Genomic DNA, 12,816 nt, shown 5'->3' on the forward strand with positions numbered 1-12,816 from the left:
TTATAGATAAATTAGTTTATATTTATATATCTATTCAAAATAAAATTATGAAAAGAAAAGTAGAGGTTATTGGGATTTTTTTTAATGTCAGAGGATTCTGAATATCTGGCAAAAACTCAAAAACATGAGGAACGAACATCCTTAGACATAAATATGTGGGTTTTGATTTTTACAAGACTTCAATTAATAAATAGGGGCTTTTAAATATTCAGCTGGAGGTACTGAGGACCTACATGTATTGATCACTTACACTTATCTGTATATATAAACTTCACATGTCTCATAGACATACACCACATAACTCATTTCATTTAACCAGTTAAATATATGTCAAGATTGTTCATGATCATAGAATGACACTTGAGTTAATTATCAGGCAATTACCTTTCATTGTCCCACTTATTAATATTTACCACACAATTTTGGTAGTCACTGTAATGTTCCCAATTTAAATTTTGACAGACTATGACAATAACTGTATGTGTAAAAAAAATACTTAAAATTTATGCATTTCTTTTTTCTATATGACAGATAATATTAAGCAGGGCATGAACGAAGTATGGAGGATCTGTTTGAAAATTACAGACACGAGAAAGATAATGACAGGTTGAGATGTCCAGTTCAATGTTACCAGGACAATTCAGCAAAGTTCCAACAGATATGTATGCACTATTTCCATTCTATTAAATGTAATGCTTTTAACAAAACAGTGTGCTTTAAAAAGAACAACATGCCTTTTGGCTTGCAGCATATGTGCAGAGGAAGAATAGATATAATTTGTTGTACATTAATGCTACATACTTATGATATTTAAGTAACTTTGCAGAACAAAATGTTCTGAATGTTAGCATTAAATATTTGCCATTGGACAACTGAAGGACGTTGTGTAATGCATACAAAAATTTATAAATCAAATGTAAAAGGTGATAAGAATCGAATAATCATTTAAATGTGTAACCATATCTACGGTACATATACAAATGTACATAAGAAGTGACTAAACAACATGAACAATAGATATATCTTGGAGCTATTCAGGAATTATCTAACAGGGTCTTTTTTTTACACCAACCACCCGTAATATAAAAAATTATTTTACTTATTGAAGTATGTTTCTAAAGAAATTCTAAGGAAATTACAACCACCCCAATATAATATGACTATTTGGCATGACATCAGATGCAACTCATTCATTTGTCATTGTTACCTTTAAAATAATAAAAATAAAAAATGACTTATACAATCCTGTCTGATTCTACAACATTTCATTTTGTACTTTAAACAAATTTGATATGAATTTGGAGGGCTTGTAATCATGCAGTCCTATTGCAGCTGTTTATTAAACTTTTAACACACTGTACAATTTGCTTGCATAATTGGAATCATTATACCAAAAAAACTATTGTTAATGCTAATAATTAAAAAAAAACTAATGGACGTTTATTGATTCATTGATGTCTTTATTTTCTCATAATTGAGATATTGAATGATTAATGTTAAGCGCCACTTTTAACACTATGGTGCTATTTTGTGGCATCCAGTTTTTACTGATGGAGGAAGCTGGAGAGAACCATGACCTTTGGTAGGAAGACTGACAATCCTAGTCAATTAAGATTGGAGTTAAGTTCACTTGCCACGTGCGGGATTTGAACTCACAACCTTAGTGTTGACTGGCTAGTGATACAGAAGTTCAACTACTTAGACTACTCGTCCAAGTTGGCCCCATATAATCTAGATATAACAAATATATATATACAAAATTAATTAAATATCACACAACAAAAGGAATGTAAAATACAGAAAGAAAAAAAGAAGTTTTATACATACACACAAAGAAATATTTAAGTCACATAGCAAAAAATTCCTATGCAATGATGTTAATCTTTAATGATAACATGTTACATGTATATACTGTTCATATTATTAACATTACTAAAGATGATTATGTGACATTTGTTTGTCAGTCAGTAGAAGGAGGCATAATATGTGGACTAAAGTTCATGTTCATTTAGATTTATTTGAATATTTATTTTTCCAGAAAAAATCTGAATTTGAGGCAAATACATACTGTCATGTATATATATAAGATGGATAAAGGACATGGTACTTTAGCAGTGCTTCAGAGAATCACATTTGGTTACAGAAGTTTGTAGTATTTTGATTGTAATCTAGTTATTAAGCTGAAGGTAATTTAACAGAAAAACCAGAAATGTTTCTATTCAAGTATACTAAAATAAAGTTTGATGTTTAAGTCAGAATATGATAAACTTCTTTTTTTTGTCTCCCTTTCGATTTACTTGCATATTTTCTGGCTTTTTTTAGCTCACCTGGCCCGAAGGTGACATGGTTAAAAATAGAACATAGGGGTAAAATGCAGTTTTTGGTTTATATCTCTGGAACTAAAGCATTTAGAGCAAATCTGACAGGTGGCAAAAATGTTCATCAGATTTAGATTTATCTGCCCTGAAATTTTCAGATGAATCTGACAACCCGTTGTTGGGTTGCTGCCCCTGAGTTAGTAATTTTACAGAAATTTTGCAGTTTTTTGTTATTATCTTAGATATCATGATAATATCTAATATCTAATACTATTAATTATGATTTTAACCTTATTTTACATGATTTCCAAAGCATCAGTAAATAAAGGTGAGCGACACAGGCTCTTGAGAGCCTCTAGTTTTGTAAAGTACTGGTAAAAGTCAAAATTTGTTTGGTAAAGCACCATTTAAGTTCAGAACATGTTGTATATAGTATATCAACAATTTAGATAAAATAAAAATAAGAAATACAATTATTTTATCTATCTACCCTATCTTTCTGCCAGAAGACAGCAAATAAGTGTATACATTTTTTGGCTTTATTGTTCAAAAATGATGTTACAAAACATGACCAAATATTGATTAAATCCTTCATACTGCAGGTTATTTCTATACTTGCACGTCTGAAATTAAGATTATGATCTCATCAAACATTACTTTTCAAGTAGATAATATTATATTGTCAATTATTATATTATAATAATTGAATATTAGAGTTTCAGTAATTCATATATTGTCTTATTGACAGCTCATTCAAATTAAAATATAAAGTTATGACTGTACGGTAATTGTAGATTTGACCATGTTGACAGCAACAATCTGGAGCTGATGCTCAGAACTTTGAGGAATATCTAAAATTTCATTTTGTTTATAAAAACTGTATACTATACTTTTAAATAGAAGGCTCAAAGGATTGAGATCTAAAAAAAATCTTTAAGACTTCTAGATGTATGTATGCCTTTCTTCTCGTTATTGCTTTGTTTGATGCTGTTCCTAAGCACATATTGACATAATGATGTTTTTATTTTTATTTACAGCTTCATAGTAAAACAGATCTAGGCTACACCTTCACTATTCAAGTCAGACTTTTTAAAAAGGAAGCTTTTTTGTTGATAGCTGAACTTGTAAGTAAATACATTAATATCTTATCTGTATATTGTACAAATTAAACAAAGAAAGAATAATTAAGAAATAATTCGCCTTTTTCAGAATCTAAAGCATTAATGGGTAATCTAATTGTTCGTACACCAAAATGAAAATAACATTACGTCATTGGTTGAATTTCTATTGTTAATAACTTTTTAAACCAATCAACGTTTTGGTGTACGCTTTCAAATATTACCCAGAACAGAATGCATTTATTTAGATTCTGAAAGGGCGAATTAAACTGGTTATTATAGAATTTAGATATATTAAAATGAGGAGATGAGGTATGATATTGCCAATGAGACAACTATCCACCAAAGTTCAAATAAAGTGGATGTAAGCAATAATGGGCAACCATAGAGTCTTTAACAAGGAGAAAAATCCATCATGTATAGTCGGCTATATTTATAGTTCAGTCTTGGGTTAAATTTTTTTTTTTATTTATCAATATATGAAACCTTCATCATGGATTATAATGTTGATGCAATTAAATGACATTTGAATAGTAGATTTTAATACTGTAAACCAACTAATTTCGTGAGTGATTTATTTTCGCGAGTACGAGTAAAATAACACGAATATAAATCGTCGCGAATATGTAAAACTTGGAAGTTTCCTTATTTAACTGCATCAATCAAATTTGAAAATCACAAAATTAAATCGCCGCAAAATGGGCTAATAAGGGCTAAACGCGAAATAAAGTATCCGCGAAAATAAGTTGGTTTACAGTAATTGAGAGGGGTAGAAGATACCAATGGGATATATTCAAACTCAAAGGTCGATTTACAAACTGATAAACACCATAAAATAAACAAAAAAAAACGACTAAAAGACATCCAACTGCATACACAATGTAGAAAACTAAAGACTGAGCACCACAGTGGCACTAAAAATCTTGGTGATCTCAGATAATGCAGAAGGGTTAGCTAATCCTGCTCCACATGTGAAACCTATCGTGCTATTCCAAAAAAATATCTTTGCCAAGTTATACTAAGTCATTAGTCTTCAGGCAACTAGCAGATTGGTTATTGACTCTTAATCTAACACTAAGATATCACCATATTCATCAACCATCAGTAATGTAAATTTTTAACCATTAATCAATAAATCTTGACCTAATGTGAAGTTTTGAAATTGAAACAAATTTTTAATGAACAGGATAGACAAGACAGTGCCAGTCAAAACAACACAGACATTGAATAATTAAGAAACATAAAGAACAAAATTTTGTCTTCTCTTTTTCATTATTTTTGTCTTGCCTTGAAAAAGCTAGACCTAGGGGTGCTATTTCAACAATGTATAAGTTTGTGATAAGGTCAGTTTAAGGGAAATTGAGATATAATGAATATATATTTATATATATACAAAATTTATTAGATATCACACAACAAAAGGAATGTAAAAAAAAAAAGTTTTATACATACTGTGAAATGATATGGACAATGAAATATACTAAAGTCACACTTAGCATATAAGTTTGTGATTAGATGTAAGAAGATGTGGTATGAGTGGCAATGAGACAACTCTCCATCCAAGTCACAATTGGTAAAAGTAAACCATTATAAGTCAAAGTATGGTCTTTAACACAGAGCCTTGGCTCCCACAGAACAACAATCTATAAAGGGCCCCAAAAATGTTTGCCAGTTTAAGGGGAACCTTTAGTGATGGGCCAATGGTATTTGGTATCCAGTTGTATTAGTATTGGCACATCACATTTCCATGGAGATTATTTGGCCCTGTACATTCAGTCATGTTTTTTTATATGCCCCCGCAACTGAAATGGGGGGGGGGGGGCATATTGTTTTACCCCTGTCCGTCTGTCTGTCTGCCCGTCCGTCCGTCCCATTATGGGTATATAGTTATTCCGCATAACTCCTCCTACAGTTTGAATCCTAGGAAGTTTTCACTTTGCTGTCTGTTTGTACATATATTGAAGGTGTGCATGTGGTCAGGGTTTTGATTTTTATTAATATTTGCTCTTTTGGGAGATAGTTGAACTTTGTCATTTTTTTGGTGTAAGCAGTTAAATGTTATAGTTATTTTCAAATAAATAAATTTGGTGTATTTACTGTCTTCTGATTGGTTAAAACCTTTATTTTCAATGTTGTTAATTTTTATGGCGACACGCCACTCTGACATTGTGTATTCATACGCCAACATGTGTGTACGTTGTTATTGCTAATATAAATAATATAAAAAGCTCTTTGAGCCTTATTTTTGATAGAAATTTATTTATAATGAATGGCTATTATTTATTTTGAATTTATTGAACCATAAAATTAATTTTTGACTCTTCACGGATTATTCAATGTGAAGAGTCAAAAATTAATTTAATGGTTCAATAAAATCAAAATAAATAATAGCCATTCATTAAAAAACACTTTGAATCTGTGGGGGCATCAATTGTGTCTCCCAGACACAATGATATCTCAAAGAAAGTCTTACAAGTTACATTGACGTGGATGGGTACTTGTACATCCCAACAACAAAAAGACACTTAGTACAAATCTGAGATTGCAGATACTGACAGCTACTTCAAAGCCAATAATAACTTTAAAAAAAAAAATGCATCTAAGACTAAATTATCAATCAGTACACATCCAACAGCCAATGGATTTAGTGTAAATACATCATAAACAATGAGAGAAAAACATGACCTGGTGCAATGCCAAGATACAGGAATCGACAGATTGTAGATCCATGAAAGTGCATATGTATATAATAATAATGTTTACTAGGGTTGTAAACTATAAATACATTGAGAATTTTATCACATTGTTGTACACAAAGCAAAAGCAACACTCGTATTAGAAGTAAAATAAAGCTTTCATTATGTATGCTTAAATAAGATAATATTATACATGTAACAATAAATAAAATTCTTTTTTTTTATCCTTTCAGATGAAGAAACTTTCAAAAGAGTGGAGCATTTAGAAGACAGAACAATCAATATTATTTGTTACTTTTTCAGTAACTTTTCAATTGTTAACTGTTTAGAATATTCTTAAATATAAATATAATTGAATTTAATGTGGAAAGTGTTTTGTTATTTTTTAATATTTGGTAACATATGTCTCTGTTAGGGACAATTTCTAATCATAAGCTGATTATTTTTAGATTTGTCATGGTAAACCTGCAAGGGACACAACTCTTGTAGAATGAACATTGTAATAGTCTGTATTGAATTATTGTTTGGTATACATTTGGTTTTGCATTATTTGTTGTGCAATTTTGAATTCGACTTCTTTTCAAACATTGTATAAATTTAAAATGTAGCTGACTTTGACATTGGTATTCATACTTTTAGATTTTTTATGAATTGTCAAACAAACGCGATTATAAAGCAAGAATTTCAAACAAACAAAAAAAGAAATACTAACAGGAAGATTCGAAAGGTTTCAAACATGTAGAAATAGTCTCATGGTTTAAATAAGATTTGGATTTAAATATATTGTAATGATAGTTAAGTTTTAATGGATGCTAAACATCCAGTCGCAAATATTACATACATATTCAGGATGATAACAGGTAAATAAAACATGCATATGAGGTAACTGATAATCAATATAAGACAATTTATTGATGTATAACTCACTTTTACAGTACTTTTACCATAAAGAACCAGAGAAACATCTTCAAATAGAGATGACCAAGAACAAAAAATGATATGTCAATGAGTGCAACAAAGACAATATTTCATTTTTCCTAGTGGCTGCTTCACATAAAAGTCTTGTTGTATTATCACGTTTATATCACATGGCTTTATATTTAACGTGAATATCACGTTGTATTATCATGTTGATATCATGTGGATTTATATACAACGTGAATATCACGTGTGACGAATGTTTATTTCACGTTGTGCTCACAACGTGAATATTACGTTTCTGCTCGTTTCACGTTGTACTCACGTGGTGTGGACAACGTGAATATCACGTGATTCCCATGTTAAAATCACGTTGGAAAAAATTGCCTGTGTATGGCTATGTTAACCAATTATGCCTGTTTGGGTTGCTTACCCAATTTGGCAATATTATTGAACATTAAACAACTGTCAAACAAGTGGACGTATTAGCTAGCTAGAGGTCAGATTTAACCCACCATTTTCTTAGGAAAATGCCTGTGTCAAGTCAAAAATATAGCAATTGTTTTCCTGTGTTTTTTTTAACAATGTTTTTTTCCAATTTTTACAAAAATTCCCAAGGATCTTCGTTTTATAGAGATGACTGTGCATAAAAAAATAATGGAAATCAGATGAGAGAATCTTAACTTTTCAAACGACATAGTGCTTATGCAGGACTGACAGACGGACTCAGATTGTTAAACGAAACTAGTCGGTATGTATTATCAAATAATCAGATCCAATGGCATTGAACCATCATAGCCCTATTTACAAACAAAAGTGAAGCGGAATAAGTCATGCAAATCCATTCTTTTGTCGTACCAATTACAAATATGAATTATCATTTGTTTAGACAAAGATTTGATCGTTTTCGTGGATTTTTGCAATAACGAATAAGCGGCAACAGATCTTTCACGATCCTTTTCACGATCATCAAAATGCGGTACCCGATCTTTCACGATCCGAAATATCTTTTTACAAATATTACCATTTTTGCAAAGTTTTTAATTAAACTGAATCAAAATAACTTTAAGAACTATTTTAAACAGTAAAATTGAACGATAATTTTAAGAGAAAGGTAGTTAATGCATTAGAAATTTGAAAAACAAATCATGTTTGTTTACATTTTTATTTCTCTGAAATGTCAATGAGCAATCTGCCTTTTGTAGTTTTGTAAAAAAGGTGTACTTTAAGCTTTGGGTTTTCTCGGATACTGATCATAATGTTGAACCATTTTGACAGACAGTTTTATTTTTCCAATATTTGTCACTATAATTGATTAAATTAGATTATTTACTGACATTGCATGTGTCTTCTTGATAAGATTTCATTTACGATCCTATACCAGATCTTTCACGATCCAATCGCAATACTTGACCACCGTTACTTATTCTTTCACGATCATTTTTCTCCATATACCGAATGACAGCACTGCAGTAGTACATGTAACTGTTATTATCTGAATGAGGCGATCGTGACATTATAAGAAATATTGACTTTTAACATGGATACTTACAAAAAGGCATCCATATTCTTTCGTTTCGAGTGCATTAATACGATTAAGTTCAATACCATTTTTAAACCACAAAGCTATTTCTATCTTTTCTTACGATATTTGAAGAGAAAGAATCTAGTTGGATGTCGTCAACAACAATGCTGGGATCTAATTTCGTTTCTGTCAACGTTATAATACCAAATTCGTCACAAAAATTATTAAGAAACTCTAGTTTATTTCTCACGGATCTATTCACTATTGGTCAGACTTGAAATGGATATAAAATTCTCTCGTGGTAAGTGTATCGTTAAATGACGGTGCATTCGATTCATTACGAAAATTTGGACCTGGATTTGTTTCAACATTTCAAATGAGGATAAAATGAAGTACAACAGAAAAACAATGGCTCATCTTGAATTAACTGCAGTGATTAGTTGAAAAATATTTTATTGTTCAAAAGGACAAATGGATTAGGCAACTTAGCAACGTCTTTTCCAAAGATAAATAGACCGAAACGTAAGTTAATTACACGTATATCTAAATAGGAATCCATTTTTATATGGGTTAAAGGGTAAAAGGTCTACAGTATTTTCTTCGGTTTTGAAATATACCTACAGCAGCCCTGTAATCCTTGAACGCTGTTTTCCATTTATTGAAACAGCCGTAACAGGATATAAGAGCTAGGAGACTGATTCAGGGAAGCACCATCATCATCACAGGAAAATAAAGAAATAAAAAAAAAATGCAAAAAGTAAATTGTTGAAAAGTATAAAAGGGTGACACATGAGCCTGACATATATGGAAGTCATGATTGTTAAGTGAAAATGGGATTCGGTAAAAATGAAAACAAATATATTATACTATTTACGGGGGGAAAACTAGAATAAAAAAAGAGTTGTAACTGTATTCGATATTTAAATAAGGCACTAAAGTATGATTGCCTATGAGAGAACTGTCCACGTTATTGACAATTGTGCTCAATAGATTGGTTGAAGTATGGTCTAAATAATAAAGAATCGGACGGAAAAATAATAGGAAATAAAGAGTTAGTATTAACACGATACTATTCATTCCTCTACTGATCACTGGTTTGGTAGTATCAGTTACACACATATAATAATATAAACACTGAACACTTTAAATTTGCAAATCACTCAATTTCAAATCCGGCGCCGCCTGTCATGTAAATAACCAGAATGTACAGAATAACATGGGATTTATTAAATACCACGTTTTAAAGCTCTAGACTATAAAGTTCTTTTGCAATTAATCCAATGGGATTTTTTTTAGTCCCATGGGATATTTTTCAGTCACATGGGATATTTGTAGTCCCATGAGTCAAATAAATTAATATATTACTTTTTGATATATTTTTTTATGAGACTGGAAACGTTTCGACTAATAGCTATGCAAGTCATCGCCATACACTTGATTTGATACAATTAACATGTTTATTACGATACTAAGATAGACATTTAAAATAAAACAAATGAGACATGCAGTTATTAAACTTGAATACCATGTTGATAGTAAAAAGAAGTGATCACTGATATTATTTTATAGGGGTAATGAACAGGAAAGTGTCCATGTTAGCACTTTTTACAAAGTTGACCTTGACGGACGGAATCCGTAGTAATCCTATCATGTGATATAATTTCTTCTACTGTTTTAATTGGTCAATCGATCTTCTTAGTTGTGCTTTTATAACAATTTACGGCGTTAAGGTGGTACATGACACTACATGGAGATAACTCTGTAAAAATCAGCTGAACGTTTTAATTGTTAAGGAAATATTAAGCTTCTCAATGATCAAAGGTGATAAAGGTGAGATTTCTGTTTATTTATTTGTTTTTTTAATATAAATACACATATAACTATTTTCGATTGTGGATGTAATATTTCTACAACCGTTCTAGATTAATGGAGAAATATTTGTTTGTTGTTAATTGCTTGTAAGGATAAATCAGATATTGTGTTTCTCGAAACGATATAGTTGTTATACATGTCACCAGTGGTGGTTGCAGTAATAGTTATACACCGAGGGATAGGTGTGTCTGGATAAGAAACCCCGTCGGCCGGAGGCCGGAGGGGTTTCTTATCCAGACACGCCGTATCCCGAAGTGTATAACTAACTTACACCCCATTCTAAACTATATTTGTTAACATTGATTATTAAATGAAAAAAACACGATAGCATATTTATTGACAATATCAAACCATGATTTATAAGAAAAACATTTTTTTTTTACATGAAACCCCACTAGTAACCTTTCTTTGGGTATCTTCGTTCAAACTTTGACAAGTGAGTATATTTTACAAATGTCAAAGTTGTTTTGCATATTCCCGTTAAATCCATGTGCTAATATGGATCAGCAGGTCAAGGTTGACTGTTTCGTGTATCCTTATTACAAACAAAAAAATACATCATGCTCCTGGTATACAGTTGTCAATATGGACGGGTATAAGACGGACGACATTTTGAGTCAAGCGTTGGATTTGGTAGAAGAGACTACAGATAAAGGCAATGGTATAACCCAAAGTACTTACCTGTATCAGTTTAATAAAGGTAATCATAACTGTATTTTATATTTTACGATTTTATCAAAAACAAAAGCCCCCCCCCCCCCCCTCTTCTCGAGAATAAACAAACATTCATATTCGAACATACTAAGGGATAGGTGTGTCTGCATTAGAAACCCGACTACCAGACACGCTCAACATACAATATTTAATATAGAGGAACTCCCTTTAAGGGCAATCAGGGGCTGATCCAGCCGGGGGTTCCCAACTCAAGAGAAAAAGGGGGTGGGGGTTCCAACCATTCAAATGCATTGATCTTTAAAATAAAAGTCGGGTCCAACCCGCGGAACCCCCAACCCCGGATCGGCCACTGGGTAACCAGGGGGGGGGGGGGGTCCGGGAGTTAGAATCCCCATTTATTTTTAAAGATCAATGCTTTAGAATAGAGACATGTGACTGGGATAAAAAAAAATTACCTTCGAGCAAAAGAGTATTTAAAGGATTATTTTTGTATTCCATATAGATGCTTATTGGAATTTCCTAAAATGTGTTTTTTTTTAATATCATGAAACAATTTGTAGTGAACACTATTAGTAATTTCTTATGTTCATGCTATTTAAAAAATAATAAATTTCTATTGTTACGAATAACAATGGACTTTGTTTGCGGGATGTAGAAGCAGGGGTTTCCAGAAACCCCGCTCGTCACACCCTGTGGATAAAATCCATTGTTATTCGTAACAATAGATCTATTCAATTTACACTTGTTTCAGAAATGGAAACTATGAAGCATAACAATATAACTGGGGTGTAAGGATACATATGCATTTTTCCATTGAGGTGCAATTTTACGACAAATTCTGTCAACATTGTGTTTTATCCATGTTATCATTACTCATGGAAATTTGAATTAATACTCAAGGAAAGAAGTATGACAAATTTTCCCTGTAATCATGATTGTATTTGTTTCACTCACAGATTCAAAATCTGAAAGTTATCAATTGAATATTGACGAAAAAACTCTATATGAGTTTACTTTTTCCAAACATGTTTCTTTATGGAATTCGGCGCTAATTTTGCTTTTTTGAAGTCATTTTGATACAAATTTATAAATTTTAAACGTTTTTGTAAATGCATCGGAGGACGTCACTAATCAAAATGAAATAATATGTAACGGAAAATGTACAACTTAAGTTCCAACATAATTTTAAATTTGGTTATGAATATCTTTCTTTGACATTTTTAGTTGACTACTCATAGTTTTTCAAATTCTGCCAGACTTGCGGTTTTGTGATATTTGCATGCGTTTAGAACCCGGTCAACTGTTTAGAATTAGATATGATAATGTAAGATTCTCAAAGTGCAAATCTAATCTAATTTCCCTTAGAGTAAACGACTTTTAATGATATTGCTAGCTTCTTTTCTTTCTTTCTAAGAAGATCATGTATGAAGTAAGAAGATCATGTATGAAGTCAGCCTCATATGATTAAAGGAATAAGTCGACAAGAAGAGGAGTACAGTTGGTTCCAATGGGAATGACAATTGTTTGATGAAAAACACGTCCTCTAAACGTTACGAATATGTTTTCTATCAAGAATTAAAGCATCTTAATAATTTCAGTTTCAGAGAATTTTTTGTTTGAATCAGAGTGATATTTTGCAAAGTACGATTTATCCCTTCCTAACACAAAATACTTGTATCTACGTTGTCCATCCT

At 31.3% G+C, this 12,816-nt stretch overlaps 1 long non-coding RNA gene across 1 annotated transcript; it reads left to right on the top strand.

Annotated features, from left to right (window-relative positions):
- The first annotated feature begins 232 nt into the window (after positions 1–232).
- On the top strand, positions 233–6,502 carry LOC127718951 (uncharacterized). Its single transcript, XR_007990054.1, has 4 exons — positions 233–662; positions 2,039–2,186; positions 3,356–3,442; positions 6,366–6,502. It is a non-coding gene; the product is annotated as an uncharacterized LOC127718951 (long non-coding RNA).
- The last annotated feature ends 6,314 nt before the right edge of the window (positions 6,503–12,816 follow it).

The sequence above is a fragment of the Mytilus californianus genome, unplaced genomic scaffold (genome assembly GCF_021869535.1).
Source record: "Mytilus californianus isolate M0D057914Y unplaced genomic scaffold, xbMytCali1.0.p SCAF_10, whole genome shotgun sequence".
Taxonomy (NCBI): Eukaryota; Metazoa; Mollusca; class Bivalvia; order Mytilida; family Mytilidae; genus Mytilus; species Mytilus californianus.